This window comes from Dendropsophus ebraccatus, chromosome 5 (genome assembly GCF_027789765.1).
Source record: "Dendropsophus ebraccatus isolate aDenEbr1 chromosome 5, aDenEbr1.pat, whole genome shotgun sequence".
Taxonomy (NCBI): domain Eukaryota; kingdom Metazoa; phylum Chordata; class Amphibia; order Anura; family Hylidae; genus Dendropsophus; species Dendropsophus ebraccatus.
This window is the reverse complement of record NC_091458.1, coordinates 18338673-18358576: the sequence shown is the minus strand read 5'-3', so window position 1 is coordinate 18358576 and position 19904 is coordinate 18338673. Positions and strand designations below refer to the sequence as shown.

The window sequence follows — 19904 nt, the reverse complement described above, 5'->3', positions numbered from 1 at the left end:
CGGAGTGGTCATGGAAGTGGGGGGAGAGAATCTGGTTGGTTCTGCTCTCCTAGAAATGGATATAATTTTTTTTCAGGCGGTATGAAGTAGTCCTGTGCTTTGCACAAGAAGTTCATGGCCCTTATGAAGTGGGGTAAAGCCTTTGTGGGGTGATAGTATCGTCATAGAGACATGTCAAAATTTTGATCAGTCAGACTTAAAATGGAGCTCTATTTTCTTGGACTCTTTTTTTCTAATTCAGAGCGGGGAGTGGACATGCTGCAGCTAGGACCTCTCTCTGCTCGTTCTCCCGATCAATAAGGGTCTGAACACTCGGACTAATCAAAACTTTTGACATGTCTCTATCGTTGTCTGTTGGTGTCTTTGAACATGCTGAAAGACAAATATGTGTAATAGGAGCAGTGGCAGTAGACTGCCGCTATCTCCTATGGGCTGCCCGGATTATCTAAAGATCGCCCTGGCAGCCCCCAGCAGCTTCCCGCCCCCCCCCCCCCTCCCCGCACTTACTGACTCACTGTTGGCACAGGTAATCATGTAATAGCGTCATCAGCGAGTGGTGAACGAGGAGCCAGTGCTTGCTTGCTCCCGAACATCGCCCCGTGTAATAGTTAGTGTTCAGTTAGAGACCTCATGGTTAGAGGTCTGGTTTTATGCTCTAATTTGTTAAAATGTTGTTTTATTAATATACGTCTGCTCTGGCCAATACAATCCAATTATATCTGTCTGTGGTTATCGTGGGTCTGCTAACCAGGGAAGGGATTGGTACAGAGGGTGGGGGGCTTATGATCTTGGTACTACCCTGGTCAAGTTCCATATTGTAATATTATATTCTTACTGGGAACTAGAGATGAGCGAACCGGGTTCGGATTCAAGTCCATCCGAAAGCAAACGATCGGCATTTGATTAGCTGGGGCTGCTGAACTTGGATAAAGCTCTAAGGTTGTCTGGAAAACATGGATACAGCCAATGACTATATCCATGATTACCATATAGCCTTAGGGCTTTATCCAACTTCAGCAGCCACCGCTAATCAAATGCCGAAAGTTCGGGTTCGGATGGACTTGAGCATGCTCCAGGTTCGCTCATCTCTACTGGGAACCTTACACTTCATAGAATAAGTATAATTAACCTTGAAGACCTTAGTGAGGTACATAACTTTTTTTCAGGGCCACCGGATGAATCTATATGGACTGAATCAAATAAGACTTAAATACGATTTCTGGAAAATTTCTCATCTCTTTTTATAATTTTGGTGCCTCCTCCTCCTCCTTTTCCAGCTTCTATTACAGAACTGATGAAATGACTAGAGGATAATTTTCCACATTTACGACTCGATATTCTCTTTGATAACTTTGTATTAATAAATGGGATTTAACAACTTTAAGACAACACATTATTTTTAGTGACATCTACACCAAAGTCTAATGAATTCTCATTAACGAAAGCCTGAAGGAAATGTGACACAATAGGAAAGAGATACATGGTATCAGCGGGACGGCACGCTTTAGTAAGCAGCACACGACTAAATGACGATTTGATGAATTGCTAAATTTGTCAAATGTAAGAAACCCTTGAAACCCGTGCTCAGTTTTGTTATTTGAAAGATATTAATAACTACGTATAGTTCCTCTGGTTCATTTGGCTGAACCCTAACCGTATAAAAATAGATGTAATGCAGTAGTGTTTTAAATAAAAAAATAAAAAGTTCTACATATGAAATTCTGTTCTGATTAATCTTAATCTTCCCTTTTGGAGAGATTGGAGCTTTGTTATTGAGTACTGAAATTAAAGAGGTATTCCACAGGATAGGGGCCGAGTGAGAGGTTGCGGGTGGTCCGACTTCTGTACCCATGGAGATCCCCACATTGGCCTGCTACTTCTTTGTTTTCAATACAGCCACAGGTACGGCATGTGACCCTTGACTCTATTCATTCTCTATGAAGCCGTCGAAGATATCCGAGTATGGCCCTGGTCTCTTTCCAGCGGCTCCATAGAGAATAAATAGAACCATGGGTCACGTGCCATACCTGCAACTATAGTCAGAGGCCAATCTGGCGATCACCGGGAGGGGTGCATAGGCCAGACCCCTGCAATCTCCTGCAAGTTAGTGGGGAACCTCTTTATTCTGGTATCCCCTCTAAATAAATAGTCCCATTCAATCAAATTTATCTAACCCCTCCAGAAGAAGCCATGTGCGAAACGTATATCAGGTTGGCTGGGGTTCGCTCTTTCATTTTTTTTTCCTTCATCTCATACCTTTGTCCCTTTGCTCTTTTTTTTGTTTTTTTGTTTACTTTCACTTTCGGCTATTATATCCCCACTTTATCATTGCTGTAGCTGGGATGACCGCTACTATGTGCAGTAGTAGTAGTAGTAGTAGTAGTAGTGGTAGTAGTAATTGCAGCAGTAGTAGTAGTATTAGTAGTGGTTGTGGTAGTAGTAGTAGTAGTAGTAGTAACAGCAGCAGCAGTAGTGGTGGTGGTAGTAGTAGCAGTACATTATAGAACATGATTGACAAGGAAGGAGATGTGCGGTGTGTAGGGATAGTAGTAGTAGTACAGTATGGTACATGATGGATAATGCAGGAGATGTGTGGCTGTGTAGTAGTAGTGGTATTAAAGTATAGAACATGATGGATAAGGCAGGAGATGTGCGGCTGTGTAGTAGTAGTGGTAGTAAAGTATAGAACATGATGGACAAGGCAGGAGATGTGCAGCTGTGTAGGGTAGTAGTAGTAATAGTACAGTATAGGACGTGATGGATAAGGCAGGAGATGTGCGGTGTGTAGGGATAGTAGTAGTAGTACAGTATAGTACATGATGGATAATGCAGGAGATGTGTGGCTGTGTAGTAGTAGTGGTAGTAAAGTATAGAACATGATGGACAAGGCAGGAGATGTGCGGCTGTGTTGAGTAGTAATAGTAGGAATAGTCATAGCAGTAGCAGTACAAATAGAGTTAATAGTAGTAGTACAGTATAGAAAACAATGGTCAAAGTGGAAGATGTGCGACTGTCTGGGGCTAGTATTAGTAGTAGTAGAGTATAGATCATGATGGATCTGTTGTTCTGCGCCTGTGATACACAGTGGACGGGGCTGGAAGCAGGTTGTCTCCATTCAGGTAGTGTTGGGGACTAGAGATGGTTGAACTTCGAGTACGTTCAGGTTCTTCCAAACCTGAACTCTTGGCTTTTGATTACCAGTGGCTGAAGAAGTTGGATGCAGCCCTAGGGAGTCCTACTTCTTCAGCCACCGATAATCAAATGTAAAGAATTTGGGCCTGAAAGAAACTAAATGTACTTGAAGTTTGTTCATCTTCAGTGGTGACCTGTAACTGCAACTCCATTGGTGTCTAGTTGAAAGGGAGCTGATCTGCAGCGACATGTTGCCCCTACTACACAGTGTAAGGAGACAAGTATTTTTGATCCCGCTCAGTGTGTAGTATGAGCACAGAAGAGCTGATCCGCATGGGTGCTGCCGATCAGTGATTTATGAGCTACCCTTTGGATAGCTCATCAGTCCATTTTACCTGGTAAAACGATAGTGGAAGAAACCTGTACATTGCCTATATAGCCCTCCACAAAGTGGTGTGTACTTTATATGTTTTTATACTCATCGGGGGAGATTTGTCAGACATAGTGTAAAGTGAAACTGGCTCAGTTGCCCCTAGCAACCAATCAGATTCCACCTTTCATTTTCCAAAGAGTCTGTGAGGAATGAAAGGTGGAATCTGATTGGTTGCTAGGGGCGACTGAGCCAGTTTCACTTTACACCATGTTTGATAAATCTCCCCCATCCTAAATTATACTTGTCAAGTAGAACTTTTCAAACTTGAGTGCAGGCAAATTGTATAAAAATTCTTAGGATTTCTGTAAATTCAGCCCAGATTATTCTAATTGAGTTTCTTGTTTTCCCTGCCTGCTCGGCTCGGTTTTATCGATTTTTCTACAACATGATTGTGCGGTCACCGGGGAATCTTCTGTAAACTTAATTAGTCGAGGTTCACATGACTAATTCTCTTATCCGTGATATAAAATGGCACTGGCTTAGTCGACTGCATTCATGAAATTAAACATTCAACATCATAAATCAATAAAGTGCACACAAGAGCATTAAAGTGATCCGAAGTCCAAAGGTCAACGACTTTCTGGTTTGGCCCCCTGAGTTTTCTGTAAGTGACCTAAATGAGAAAATTATATTTGTGGCAGCCTATACTACTACTGATAGCCGCCATGTGTATTTTAAACCTTTTCCTGCTCACCCTCACCCTTTGAACCTATCTGTCAATATGGCCTTTTGTCTGCTCTAGTCCATTAGTGTGGACAGGGGATAACTGGAGATACATTCCCATAAGGATTATTGGCAGCTATTTTCCAGAAGACTGGTTGGCAGATGGGACCATTTCAGGAGCTTCATTATCGGGGGTTTGGATCTATTTGCATGGCTGACAATTTATTATACAGTTGACTTAACCCAATCTTGAGTAACAGGATTGGTTTTTAGTTGCTCTGTGCTCATGTACAATACATTACTTATGCCTTAAAGTGGTTGTAACCTAAAGCATTCTTCTACTATTCACTGAAAGGTGATATAGGCCTGATAAGTGGGTGTCCAACTGCTGGGATCAGCGCAATCCCCAGAACAGGGAAATTCCACTACCTTGTTCCATTTAACCGAGGCTAGAAGGCGTTTTAATGGTGTTCATGGTCCATTGATTCATTCAAATTCTGTGACATTGACAAAAATGGCTATATTTTTCAAAGAAAGAAAGGATGGGGCTCTTACTGCTCAAGGACTAGGGTCTGGGGTCTGGACATAGCCTAGGCTGTATCCCTGTTTTTCAGGCGGTACTTGGGCTGTCTCCACCTTCCACATGGAACGGGAAGGCATCGGGAATCAAATGACGAAGGGTCGAGTTCGATCAAACCTGAAAATTCCCGATGTTCGGTCAGCCCTACTTGGGAGTCTTGGAAAACATGAATACACCCATATGCTGTACCCAAGGTTTCCAGGACTCCATAGGGCTGTATCAAACTTCTCTAGCTGCCAGAAGTCAAATGTTAAGTGTTTGAGTATGGCTGAACCCAAATGTTCTGCAAGACCGCTCATCACTGCCATTGCCTCAGCTTCTTCACTGTTTACTCATCCTCATTTAGTAGTGGTGGTGCACTCCCCAATGATCAGCTATTTGACTGGACCCTGACATTCATGTCAGGGCCCCAGACCCTTCACTGTTTGCTCACACTCGTTCTTGCCATATTTAGTACTGATGGTGCAGATAACTACAACATTGTCCTGTTCACTACAATGGAACAATCCTTGCACAATAACTAATAAAAGCTATTGCAAGAACAAGTGTAAGTAAACACTAACAATACTGTGGTACTGGTGTGAGAAGCATGATCCCTTCAACAGTCTGGTGACCAAGTTCTAAGACCAAGATGTTACTAAATGTGGAGGACATGGGCAGATCAGGAAGGTTGTGTACTTCATTCTCAGCCAATAGTTGCAGGGTAGGATGTGACATCATAGAAGGGATGTGTCTTGCTTTGGGCACCTTCTGTGGTGTATGGGGCTTAAAAGAACAGGAGTACCTTGAAAGATGTCCATTCGAAAGACCAGAATGACATATTTAATCATGTTATAGACTAGAGATGAATGAACATGCTCGTCCGAGCTTGGTACTTGGTATTAGGGTACTCGATGGTACTCCTTACTTGGACGAGCATCTTGGAATACTCAAGACAATGGCATCTTCCCCTTCCTGCATGTTTGGCGGCTTTTTTTCAGCCAATCATGTAATAGAGTCACTTGTAGGTCCTTATGGCTAATTATGAAAATTTAGTTGGAATGTCACTTTAAAGGAGAACTATCAGCAGATTAGACTTATCTAACCTGCTGGGAGCCCCCTATTGTGCATGGGGCGCCAACGAGGAAGGTATGTCTCTAACCTTCCTCCTCTGTTTCATTCCCAAGCAGTTAACAGTTTACTTCTTGACCCGGAGCACCATTAGGAACACTACCCTGCATCCATAGTGTAGGGTTATGATAATCAATGAAGCGAGCAAGCTGGTTGAACGCTATGGGGGTGGGGAGTGCTCCTAGCGGTGCTCTGGGCCAAGCAGTCAACTGCACTGAGGAGAAAGTTAAGAGACACACCTTCCTCCTCTGCACCCCAAGCACAATAGGGGTCTATCAGAAGGTTAGATTTGTTGTTAGATTTGTTCCCCTTTAAGGAAGCACCAGTATAGACAGTGTATCCTGAAAACCTAGACTCAATTAGAGAGAGTACTATACTGAAGAACAGTCTCTATTAAGTGAAAGCACTAAATTAAAATATATCCACACCCGGGTGACAAATGACAATATTTACTTTGTATTTCCTTTTAAAAAATCGGAGAAGAAATAAGCCACCAGCTTCCCGTAATGAGTAATGATTGTTTTGAAGTCTTAAAATTCACAGGGGTCCTGTGTAGCTAAAATAATTAAAAGAACTTGCAGATTATACCTGTATCAACCGCATTTTGTGTCTATCTCTGATCCTGACAGACGCAATGCTGTTTGCTACATAGAATTAAAAAGCACCACAGGGTGACCGGCGTATCTCAGCTCGGCGGGAGGCATTCTCTCTGAATTCTATTTAGTTACATTGTCTGCAATGACATCAACTCGCTGCCGCCAACAAAAAAAGCGCTGGTGAGATAAGACGGCGGAATGAAGTTATAATAACAAAAAAAAAAAACTCAAAATATATATATTTTTTTATTTTCATTTTTTTTTTTTTAGAAATAATTGAGTTTTTCAAATCCTCCATTCTTCAGCCTCATTAAAATGTTAGTTTAATGTTCACACTGACCCGGGTCCCAGGAATTGGTCTGGGAAAGTTTCTGTTGACTTTCTTAATGCAAATTACTAGTGAAACTTTCTTATTTCTGTTCTTAAAATACGCTTGATCTTTTTTTTTTTTTCTTGCTTTGATGCTTTTTACAAGTCAGTTTTAAGGGAACATCCAGTCATAAAGACAGCAAATGAGGAGATTCTTTTTTCGCCTGTGTTCACGTATGTCTAGCATAGTTGTAGTACCATATCCTAAAATGTTGAAGGCGTTGATTTTTCTGCTTGATACAACCCCTATGCTGGGTCACTTATATGTTTGCCCTTATGGCCTATTTCAACATTTGGGCCATGGGATGGGATTGGAGATAAGCAAGCTTTTTTTTTAATGGTCAACTTGAGTAAAAAACCCCATTGAAAACAATAGATTTGAGTGTTTAACCAGGTGCCCCCTCTGGCTAATCTGAAAGTGACAGTTTGTGGTTAAATTAACACCCTAGGGGCCAGATTGTGCTCTGTTGGTGGTGGTGGTTGTGGGGTGATCGAGGAAATTATACTTACCGCTTCAGTCTTCTATCTGTCTTCACTGTCGACTCTCAGCAGATCAGCAGCTAAGGCGGGGAACCACTGCAGCCACTGATTGGCTAAGTCTCTGATGATTGGCCAAGGATGAGTCCCTGATCAGCCAATCAGTGGCTGCAGCGGTGCCTCACCTAAGCTGGTGATTGGCTGAGAGGAAAGTATGCTTACTGCTCCAGTCTTCTATTTGTCCTTACTATTGAGTCTCTGCCAATCAGATTGGCTGGGTCTCTGATCAGCCATTAGTTTATTTGTAAATTACTTCTATTTAAAAATTTCCTGCCTTCCAGTACTTATCAGCTGCTTTATGTCCTGCAGGAAGTGGTGTATTCTTTCCAGTCTGACACAGTGCTCTCTGCTGCCACCTCTGTCCATGTCAGAAACTTTTCAGAGCAGCAGCAAATCCCCATAGAAAACCTCTCCTGCTCGGGACAGTTCCTGACATGGACAGAGGTGGCAGCAGAGAGCACTGTGTCAGACTGGAAAGAATACACCACTTCCTGTAGGACATACAGCAGCTGATAAGTACTGGAAGACTGGAGATTTTAAAAAATAGAAGTAAATTACAAATCCATATAACTTTCTGAAACCAGAAAAAGATTTTTACCCTTTAACATAAAGCACCATTAGATAAACACAGCTACTTTCCTCCAAAAACAGCACTGCCCCAACTCTGTCCTCAGGTTGTGTGTGGTATTGCAACTGGACTTCATTTACTTCAATGGAACTTAGTTGCAAAACAGGACTAGAGTTGTTTCTGGAAGGAAGCAACTTTCTAATCCTGGGTAAACCCTTTAAGAAGTAGCTTAAATACGCTGCAAAAAAAAAAAGTCTGCAAGACGTTTTCACCCGATGTCTAAAAGAAAGTTTTTATCCGTATGGAAATCTTACAAGTTTTGTGCTGATTTATGTGTTTGATTTGGTTGTGTAGTGAAAGTGTAAATCCTATGAGGTGTTAGTATAATGGGACTGAAGGTGATGACAGCGCTGTGAAGATTTACTCTCGAAAAAAGGAAATGTTAAGTAATCACTGCGCCAGACTTCTAATCTCGCACATTTTTCTTTTTCTAGATTGGACTAGGACAATTTCTCAAAATTGGATCTACAATTTGCTGCGGGCGTCCCATTGTTCCCGAAAAATTTTGAGAAGGTAAATCCTCCTAATCACAATGACATTTCCTTAAAAGCTATTTTATGCATGAAAACGTAAGCAATGCGACGTGTTTATACTGGTGGAGACGAATGTTCATCGCTGGGAGGATAACACAGTGAGAAGATCGGTGCTTTATTCTCCATCCTGTCAGGGCTTCACCACCGGCCCGGTGTATGCAGGGTTATATATGACCTGATCTCTCTCTGTTTTAGTCTTTTTTCTTTTCTTTTTTTTTTTTCTTAACCCTTATAGGACCCGGCCAATTTAAATTTTTGCGTTTTTGTTTTTTCCCTCCTTGTGCTTAAAAGGCCATAGCACTTCAAACCAAAGTCAAACCATTGTTAACAAATATATGTTCCTAAAATTCGCTCCATTCCCAGGCTTATAACGGCTGCTGCAGCCCGAAGCAATCGAGTGCCGAGCCGGGATCAGCGCCATTACGGCGCTGACCCCGGATAGGGTAAGATGTGTGGAGCGATCCTCCCCACTAGACACCAGGGAAGTGCTGCAGTAAGTGGTCCCGGACTACGAGAGGCACCTGGGAGCGCAGCCACCGCGCGGCCCCGCTCTGAACGCGTGGAGGCGGCCCTGGACGTACGGGTATGTCCAGGGTCGCCTAGGGGTTAAAGGGATAATCCAGGATCAGAAAAACTTGGCTGACTTTTTTCCACAAACAGCTCTACCTCTGTTTTCAGGTTGTATGGGGTAGTGTAGCCCATCCTAATGCACAGTGTCGTAGTATTATTATTATTATTATTATTATTATTTTTATTTATTTATTTATTTTTTTTAAGAAATCAATATTACAGGCGATTTTAAGAAACTTTGTAATTGGGTTTATTATTCAAATATGCCATTATCTGCATTCAAAAAGCCTTTCCCCAGGTCCCTTCCCTCCTTTCTCTCCTTCACCGGACTCTTTCACATCATTGGGGCCCTGTGTAACCTACGGAGAGGGGAGGATGAAAGAGGGAGATTAGTCAGCAGCAGAGAGCAGAGAACACATGATTACACAGGGGGACCTGTGTGAAAGCCAGAGGTCAGACCGGTCAGAGCTGACTTCAGAGGAGATAGCCCGGTGATGTAGTTGTATATTAACTCTTTCTTGTCCGGTTTTGGTGCCTCATCTCCCTCCACCCCTCCCCTCTCCATAAGAGAACCATGAAGACAGAGGGGAGAGCTTCAAACTGCTTTTTCATGATAAGAATGCATTTTTCGGCTAATAAACCCAATTACAAAGTTTCTTAAAATCGCCTGTACTATTGATTTCTGCAAAAACAATAAAATAAAATAAATAAACAACAGTGACACTTTAAAGTGAATGTACTAGGGATGGTCGGAACCTGCAGAGGTTCGGGTTCGTATGAACCCGAACGCTCGGCAGCAGATTCCCGCTGTCTGCCCTCTCCGTGGAGCGGGCGGATCCAGCGGGAGTAACGCCTGCCCCGATCTACCCTTTGAACTCCAATCCCTATAGAAACCCTATATCTGCCTCCCGACGTGGCCCGTTTCTATTGGATTTGCCAATTATCATCAGGGGAATGGCAAACAAAAAGGGAAATAACTTAATCTGGGTATTAAAGTGCGTAAATAACAGAGTACCTAAATATGGTCACAGTGGTGACTACAAAAAAGTGTCCTGTGCAGGTAAACAAATCCCCATGCCAAAGTGCTCAATGCTGTAAACTATACCAGTGGGTAAGTAATGAGCCGATGCACTATATTAGCTTCGGGGCCTGCCGAGGTGCAGTCTGGTGCAGTGGCTACCTGTAGACTGAACTAGTGATCCCTGGTATCGTCTAGTATGGGGTCCCTTATGTAGTTACCTTATTCCAGATGCCATGATCCACGCTTCCTGGACGCCGGCTCAGCTCCCGGTGACGAATGACGTCACTTCCGGGCCGGCCGCGCGCATACACCAGTTGGCGTCAGACGTTGCCATGAGGATGCATGACGTATCTATCCACGCCCCCAGCAACAAGAAGTAAACAAACCTTATGCCGTTACCGGATTTGTATATACATTCCTCCGCAATCAAAATACCGAAATAGATTAACCTAGGCACTAGCTGGATGATAGCAAAATTAAACGGGTATAAGAAGCATTATTTTACAACCTAGAGCCCAAGTACAGACTAAGCGATACTGATAGAAAATACAGTTGGCCCTATAGAGTCCAAGTATAGAGGGGGGGGGGAGAGAGATTTATAGGGGTGGGGGGGAAGAGGTTAACGAGTAGGATAGTTTATAGAAAGCACGCAAAATTGAATTGTTCATTTAAGCCTTTTGGTGCCACAGTTTGCAAGCAGAAATTCCACTGGGCTTCTCTTTGCAAAATCAATCTATCCCAATCACCCCCTCTGGGATTTGGCTTTACCAATTCTATACCCACAAATCTCACACCACTTGCATCTCCCCCATGCATGCTATTGACATGTCTTGCCAGTGGTTTGTCAGCTCTTACTCTAATATCTCTAAGATGTTCGCCCACCCTCCTCCTCAACTCTTAACAGGTTTTCCCCACATACTCCAATCCACAAGGACATGTCACTTTGTACACTACTCCCTTAGAGCGGCAGTTTCTAAAATCCCTGATCTCTTAACATCTCCCATTGACATTACTCTCAAAGTATTTGCACTTGTCAATATGAGCACATGCTATGCAACCGCTACTTTTGCTTCCTGGTATGCCTTCCGAAGGAAGGCCTGCTAAATGTGAGTGTATACTCCTGCTTTACACTGGACCATGGAGTGACACACCATGAACGAGTTGGACAACTGAATGGGTGAGATCGTATCTTTATTTTTTACCACCGCATTCATTAACCTTGGTGTGGATTAGGGTCCAGGAGTGCCACGTGGTTGGTGCGTGGCCTTGTAGAATTTTATCTGTACTTTGTGTTCGCCACGTATGTGGTATTAATTGTTTGTAGGGTTTTTCTATTTTAACCGTATTATTAAAATTGATGTTTTAAGATGTTTTCCCCAGTATATCCTTAATAGGTTATTTTTGATTTATATGTGATTGCCGTAAGGGGAATTTATTCCAGCATTTAGCTGGATTTGGTATTTTTTGCGTTCACATTACGTATATTTCAGTCAGTATATGTATATTTCAGTCAGTATATTTCAGTCAGTATTGCAACCAAAACCAGGAGTGGATTGAAAACACAGAAAGGCTCTGTTCACATAATGTTGACATTGAGTGGATGGCCGCCATATAATGGCAAATATTTGCTGTTATTTTAGAACAACGGCTGTTATATTGAAATAATGGCCGTTATTTACTGTTATATGGCGGCCATCAACTCAATTTCAACATTGTGTGAACAGATCCTTTCTGTGTTTTTAATCCACTCCTGGTTTTGGTTGCAATACTGACTGAAATATACTGACTGAAATATACATATACTGACTGAAATATACGTAGTGTGAACGCAGCCTAAGTATAGCGCTTTTATCCTTTGGCCTATGGGGCTGTGTGAGGTGTAATTTTTTGTGCCATGATGTGTGTTTCTATTGATACCTTGATTGCGCATATGCAAATGGGAAAAGAGGGGTGATTCAAACTTTTATTAGGGGAGGGGGCTTTTTCTTAACAACACTTTTTTTTTATACATATGCTAGAAGCCCCCCTGGGGTTAGGGTTATTCCCCCTGGGGGACTTCTACCATAAATACACTGATCTCTCATAGAAATCTATGCTGTCTAAGATATACAGCATAGATTGATGAGATCAGTGTTCTATTGCCTTTGGCTGTTGTAGCCAAAAGCAATAGAATTCCGAACCATCATGGAGCAGACCCTGGCCGGCACCAGACACGGAGATCGCTCCTCCGTGACAACGTCACGGGGGGGATATCTCCCCACTAGACCACCAGGGAACAGCTGCAGTAAGTCTTCAGATGCAGCTGTCAACTTTGACAGCTGCATCTGCGGACTTAATTAGCAGCACGGCGATCGGACCATGCCCGCTAATAGCCGCTGTCCCGGGCTACATGTCGCACCCGGGACCACGGCGGTTCAGAGCTGGGTCACTGTGCGGCCCTGCTCTGAACTCCCCCACCCACGCGAGGATGTACAGTTACGTCCTTGTGCGGGAAGGGGTTAATGGATCAGGGCCGGCATGAGGGTTGCCGGGGGTACCGTCCTTTTTCTGAATTGCCTCCTGACAATAGCAGCTCCCTGTGGAATGACCTCTTTAAAGCTCACAGAGCATACTCAGTAATGTCTCACATTTATCTCAAGGGGACAGACTGTCTATTGATGTCTATTTCCATGAGTCTTGCTGTAAAGCCACTGTAAAGCCACGGTAAAGTCACTATGGCAGCCCCCATAATAATGAACAAAAAATTACAGTCTTACAGTGACTGGCTGAGCGGGCAATCACTCAGCCGGGTTGTGATGTTGCAGCCAGGCATGTGGTGTACCCGGGACACAGGATTGGCACTACAGAGGCACAGGGACGGGTGAGTTTACTTGTTTATTTTCCCGCACCCCCTGCCTTTTTTAACTTGATGGGACTTCTCCTTTAAGAAAACCTTTTCAATTTACACTCAAAACCAAGGGTTATATATGTTAAATGCATAGTGCTGCTTTCATGAATTAAATAGGCACCCAGCTATATAGCTGTCATCTGTCACTTAAAGGGGTAAAACTCTACTGCTGACATCACGCCATTGATGCTGGTCCCTGCTCCTGCTAAGTGACTCTTGGTCCCCATTGCTACACATAGCAAATACCAACTCATGTCACCCATGCATATGAAAGTTATCCTCAACCTGAGCACTTATAGAAGTATACATAGAAAAACTGTCCCACATGTTTTGTGCCACCTCTATCATATATCTTAGGCACATTTTAGACATTTCTGTGCCTTGTTTGACAAAGGGGCGTGTCTTAGTGGAAATGGTGTGTGGCCCCATGGGAAAGGGCAGTGATTTTCTTTTGATTTCTTGAGCTTACTTTGTTTTTGTTTTTTTATTTTGTTTATAATAATAATAATAATAATAATAATAATAATTATTATTATTATTATTACTATTATTATTATTTTTTTTTATTATTATTATTATTATTATTATTATTATTATTATTATTATTCAGTAGAAATACATATATATTATTAAATTATTATTATTATTTTTTTCAATTATTCTTTACTATGGCGAAAGATTAGGCGAAAGATTAATATCACCTTTTTTTCCCTGAAAAAATGGAGAAAATTTGCAAACAAATCAATTTCTTCTTCAGTGACTTTGAAATCTGAAGTGGTAATTTTTCTACCAATATAGTCAATGCTTGGAGGATTGCATCTGTCTATTCAGGTGCCTTCAATCTTCAGTGGATGGGAATAATTACCTTGTGCCCTCGCTGGGTAATTGCCTTTTGATTGAGGTTATCAAAGTAATCAAGTCAGTGAGTGGCAGAAGCCATTGGCTGGGTTAAAAGGAAATCGGAAAATGTGAAGAGATATGTAAAACTGGTCGGATTAATACACAACTGTAAAATAGCTCATGTCTGTCTCATGGAATCCTGCTGGAAGATCTGTGCCCTGGATTAATCTGTATGATAGGCTCGAGTTATGGTTACATGGCTTATAGAAATGTATGTGACACCCAGACAATTCCTACATCGGATCCTGAAAAAACTGTGTGCAATCAATGGCATCATTAGAATCTAGACAATTGGTGACACAACCGTAGCAAATGTTGAGAATTACTAATTGGTTAGTAATTAGTATTGAGTTGACTGGCCGAACTGGTTTAGCAACGTTCTCCGAACCTGAACACTGCATTTGACTCCCAACTGTTGGAGAAGTTGGATGCCTTCCTAGGGAGTCTTGGAAAAGATGGATACACCAATAGGCTGCCTCCATGTTTTCCTGGCCTTTGACTGTATCCATGCTTTTCAGGACCCCTTAGGGCTACATCCAACTTCTTCAGTCACAGGGAGTCAAATGCCATGGGTTTAGGTTCGAACAATGTTGAAGAACCAAACAGTTTAGGCTGGATTCACACTGCGTTTATGCAATCCGTTTTTTCATCCGTTTTTTTTGCAAAAAAAGGATGCACTTGTGTGCATCCATTTTAATCCGTTTTTCCATTGACATCCATTGTAAAAGAAAAACGGATCAAAATAGATCCGTTTTTTTTTTTTAGGGACACAAAAGTAGTGTTGGCTACGTTTTTGTGTCCATCAAAAAAAAAAAACTGATCCGTTTTGATCTGTTTTTTTTTTTTTTTTACAATGGAAGTCAATGGAAAAACGGATCAAAACGGATGCACACAAATGCATCCGTTTTTTTTATCTGTTTTTTCCCCCAAAAAAAACGGATGAAAAAAAAAACGGATTGCAAAAACGCAGTGTGAACCCAGCCTTAGCCTCTCCGCTCAACACTATTGATATTATAGTGGACTCATTTACTTATTTATGTACTGTTGAGCATTTTTTAAGGGTAAAGGAGGAGTTAAATTTTGCTATCTATAACTTAGAAGACTACGATCTTTCCCTTAACCCCTGGTGTAGACTTACTAGGGTGGCAGGTGTGTCCTCTTTTAACATAAACATATCCTATGATGTATGATGTGGAAACACCAGCCGTTCACAAAAACATGATTTGATAACACTACTGGTGTAAGGAGATGTGTATGCTGTGTTTGTGTGGACCATTAGTAATGTAGATGAAGCAGTTAGGGTGTTCTGATAGCATGTCCTTATAGTGTATAGAATTCATTCAATGAGAAAGTGGAGTCCTTAATTAACTAGGGGAAAGGGAAGAGTGGACACATCTATGCTGACCCAAGAGAAAAGGGTTGGGTGAGCACATCTGTACTAAGCCAAGAAGAAAAATAAAGGTGGGCACATATATACTGGGCCATTAGGAAATGTAAGGGTTGACACACCTGTAGTGAGCTAAGAGGAAAGATAAGGGTAGACATTTCTGCACTGATCCAAGAGGAAAAGTAAGGGTAGGCACATTTTTACTGGGACAAGAGGAAAGGTGAGAGTTGACTCATCTGTACTGAACCAAGAGAAAAGCGTAGGGTGGACACATCTGTACTAAACCAGGAGGAAAAGTAAGGGTGAACACATCTGTACTGAGCCAAGAGGAAAGCTTAGGGTGGACACATCTGTACTGAGCCAAGAGGAAGGGTAAGGATGGTCATATCTGTACTCAGCCAAGATTAAAAGGTACAAGTAAGCATATCCTGTACTGAGCCAAGAGGAAAGGTAAGGGTGGACACATTTGTACTGGGCCGTAAGGAAAGGTTGGACACATATCTATATTTGGCTTTTCAAATGAAAACTTATTGCTACATCTCAGCACTATCTGTTTTAGAACTTTTGGCGTCTAAGAACAATAATGGAAGCCTCCTATAATCAGTAATCACTTCAGCCAAAAGCAGAAATGTCCTTTCCCAATATATTCACGTCTAAAGTTGTATCATCCAGAACCTAATTTGTCCTTTTTGCAGAAATAATGAAATTTCTACGCCACCAGCTGACATTTTACAAGTGATTGTTTCTTTGCAATTACATTTCTATTAAAAGAATTTAAATTGCACTAAATGTTTCACTCTCCTGCCGTCTACTTGACCATTTCTAGTTCTCTGAAAAACACTGATAGCTGATCTGCCGCCATAATTACTCCGCGACTGAAAAATTTTATCATTTATTTTATTTTATTTTTTATTTTTTTAAAGTGCAACATACATCATTTTGGACATTTATATTGAATTTTCTGTAATTTCATGCTAATGTTTAATGGAGGAAAGCACATTTATCTGTAGTCACTTAGTTACAGCTCATCTGGTGGACTTATCAGGCATAGGGGGAAAGGGGGGCGGGGGAAGTGAAATCTTTACCAGAATGATGAAATATGTCTTTAGATTTTGGAACATTTCATGGTTGTTGCCTCTTGTCCGCCTCTGGGGTTGTCTTAAGTGATTCCGTAGGGTGACGTTTTAGTCGTGTTATTTGCTACATCGTAGTAATAGTTTTACAGGATTGGAGGTGCTTGTTTTTTTTTTTCTTGGTATGAGATTGGATTTTCCATAGTGCGTATAATACAATGATTTGGCTACTTTTATCTTCTGGGAGTATTTTCACGCATCACGCTTTACTATCACGCCCATAAAAGGCAAAAGTATTCTATAAAAAACGAATCAAAGGCAACATAAATTCTACTTATAATGTGGTTGATGTTCTAGAAGAAACAGTGAGATAATTGAGTAAAATATTCCATTTCGGTATCTACATGGCTATTGTTGGACAAATCACTGTTATTACTGATTCTTTGATCTTAAAGTGGGTTGTTTTTCAAAAATATGTTTTAAGGGGTACTTCCGCAATATTAATATCATGCTACTCTTCTGATATTCTTATTAGAGATGAGCGAACCTCGAGCATGCTCGAGTGAATCCGAACCCGAACTTTCGGCATTTGATTAGCGGTGGCTGTTGAAGTTGGATAAAGCCCTAAGGCTATGTGGAAAACATGGATATAGTCATTGGCTGTATCCATGTTTTCCAGACAACCTCAGAGCTTTATCCAAGTTCAGCAGCCCCCGCTTATCAAATGCCGATCTTTCGGGTTCGGATGGACTCGAACCCGAATCCGGTTCGCTCATCTCTAATTCTTATCTCTCCACATTCCCCTGCTATCTTCCTGCAGCTTCTCCAACCTCACCTCTTCAGTGACGGACCACTCAGCCAATCACTGGCCATGACGCTGTTCTGTCTCAGTCTGTGATTGGCTGAGTTGGCTACTGTTATCTTGGAGGTGGTGGTGGCTGCAGTCAGCAGGTGATACAGAGATACTGAAGAGGACACGGGGGGAGCAGAAAACGTAGAGGAGGACCATGAAGACGTGTAACCACAGCCTCAGAATATCATTTTTGGGCCCACAATGGAACTCTTTTACGATATCTAATCATCATAACTCTAATCTAAATCTAGCCCTCATCCCTAGTCCATAACTCTTCTGTATTGCGATGAATCCAATTGGGGGGAAATTTGAAACAAACTTGATTAATTCAGACTCTCGCTCACTCATCTTTATATATTGTCTATTTGATGACCCCACCAGAAAAAAAACAGCTTCTGCTTGTTAGTAGAGATGATCGAACATCAGGAATTTTCAGGTTAATTCGAACTCGAACCATCAGCTTTCCATTCAATTTGAATGGAAAGCTGATGGTTCGAGTTCAAACAAACCTGAAAAATCCCGATGATCAATCATCTCTACTTGTTATTAGCTCTTCTTTTTGGTCTATAAATGAGAATCCTAGACATACCACCCCTAGATGATATCTAAAACAAGCATGATATAACAACCTCTTTAGAAGAGGTTATCCGCTTAGAATGGTCACCGGTAATCTAATCACACATTGTTCCACTGATTAGACCCCCAACAATCAACTCTATCACCGTGATTGAGAAAAACTGGCAGTTTGGACTTAATTTTCTGCAGCTCCACCACAAGTGAAATAAAACATTACACCCTTCTAATTTACAGCAATGGGCTTCCTGTTCAGGGCATAGACTTATTTCCCCCAAAATTGTCAAAATTGAATTCACCCTTATAAGGTTCATAACACTATAATAGTATACCTAAGAATGTTCAACTTAGAATGTCCTGCATTTCCCAACATAAACATTGGTGGCAGCAAAGGGGCTCTTGTCGCCCCTTCCTGTTGCCAGTCAAAAGAGTTTGAACGAATTAGAGTCTCTGGAGTGCTCCTTTAACTAATGAAAAGGTAAGGATGGACACATCTGTAAATAAGACAGTGATGAGCCCGTGATTATATGCATCATACAATAATGACATAGTGGTCAGGGGTGTGGGGGCAACTACCTAGATTCCCACTGATTCAGAGAACACAGGAAATGTCCACTTAGTGCTCTATTCATTTTCTATGGTGCCTCCGAACATTGCCAAAGTTAAACCGAAACCCCATAAAAAATGAACAGACCACTCACTGCCTATATGTGTATACACTCTATTCATTTACATCCATTTCTGATGTCAGATCTATAGGGGTCCCAACAGTAACACCCAAGCCGATCAGCTAGTTCCCCTATCCTGTGCATTAGGGATAACTTTCTTAAACAAAATACCCTTTAAGACATTTTTTTTTATATTTTCCAAAAAAATAGTGATGGTACTCTGACAGCTGATCCTCTGAGCAGAGATACATAGTCTGCAGTACAGCACTATATGTTTTCATAACCAAGTTTTACAGACTTCTGCACCAAGAATGAGAACTTTTCTTCAAAAAAACCATAAAAACCCAATATATAAAATGAGTCACCTGTACAAGAAGTCAACAGTAAAGCACAGAACACAGCATGGAGACACTTGGAACGCAGCCTTGAGGTTCCCAGAATTTCTTCTCCCATCCATTTATTCAGGTTATTATAGAATGAAATTGAGACATTCAGAGTTACTTGGGTGACCTCTCAAGGTCATCCATAGCCGGCTCTTGGACTCAAAGTAGAGTCAATTTAGAAGCAAATCTTAAATTACTAGGTTACTCCAAGAAAAGATTCATATGACAGAAAGTTTCACATTGATGTCTACATCATAAATCATTGTGACAGAGCACTTAATGTATTTTTTATTTATTTATCCGCTGGCTGTAGAAGCTTTGCTATTAGTTTATATGAGAATCATTTGATGGCTGGGCCAGGGCTGTCACTGGGGCAGTCCATGAGGCATAACTCACCCCATAGAGAGCCCTTCTGCAAACTCATCATCGGGAACAGGGTGAGAGTTAAAAAAAAGTCACAGGTTTATATCTATAGGCTTTGAGACAATAAGACCTTCTACAATTACTAGAAAGGCGGCATAAGTTCTTGTATAGGCACAGTACCTCTTCACTTGCTATCTCAAGAGTTTTTGCAATCAGGATCCCTCCATAAAAGGGGTTTTCCTGTTTAATTGCCACTGGAAAATCATACATAAAGAAAAGAAAATCTTGCTTCCTTCATTGGAAATCTAGAGGTGTTGGCTTTTACCATTGACAGAAGCAGCCACATTGGCAGAAAAAAAAAAAAAAATCTAAAAAAAAAAAAAAAAAAAATAGAGCCTGATAGAAAGTAGCCTGATAGAATGTCATTAGTCATCATAACCAACCTTACTCATAGATGTAGACCAGAGGTGAAGATACTGTAGCTTGAAAGAGTTAGACTAAAGATGAAGGTAGCTCAATAGAAGTAGTCTGGGTCGTCATCAGCATGGATTTAGAGGAAAACTGACGATAGCCTGATGGATGTAGGGTAAAGCTAAAGGTAAAGATGGATATAGATTTAATCTCTTTCTTAGTGATTTTTTGCAA

At 41.4% G+C, this 19904-nt stretch overlaps 1 protein-coding gene across 4 annotated transcripts in view; it reads left to right on the top strand.

Moving 5' to 3' along the window:
* Nucleotides 1-19904, top strand: part of CNTN5 (contactin 5) — a 948473-nt gene that overhangs the window by 405639 nt on the left and 522930 nt on the right. For all 4 annotated transcript variants that reach the window (XM_069969612.1, XM_069969611.1, XM_069969613.1 and 1 more), the window contains one exon: nucleotides 8483-8561. The gene's annotated coding sequence lies outside the window, so the exon portion shown is untranslated. The remainder of the gene's footprint in view (nucleotides 1-8482; nucleotides 8562-19904) is intronic.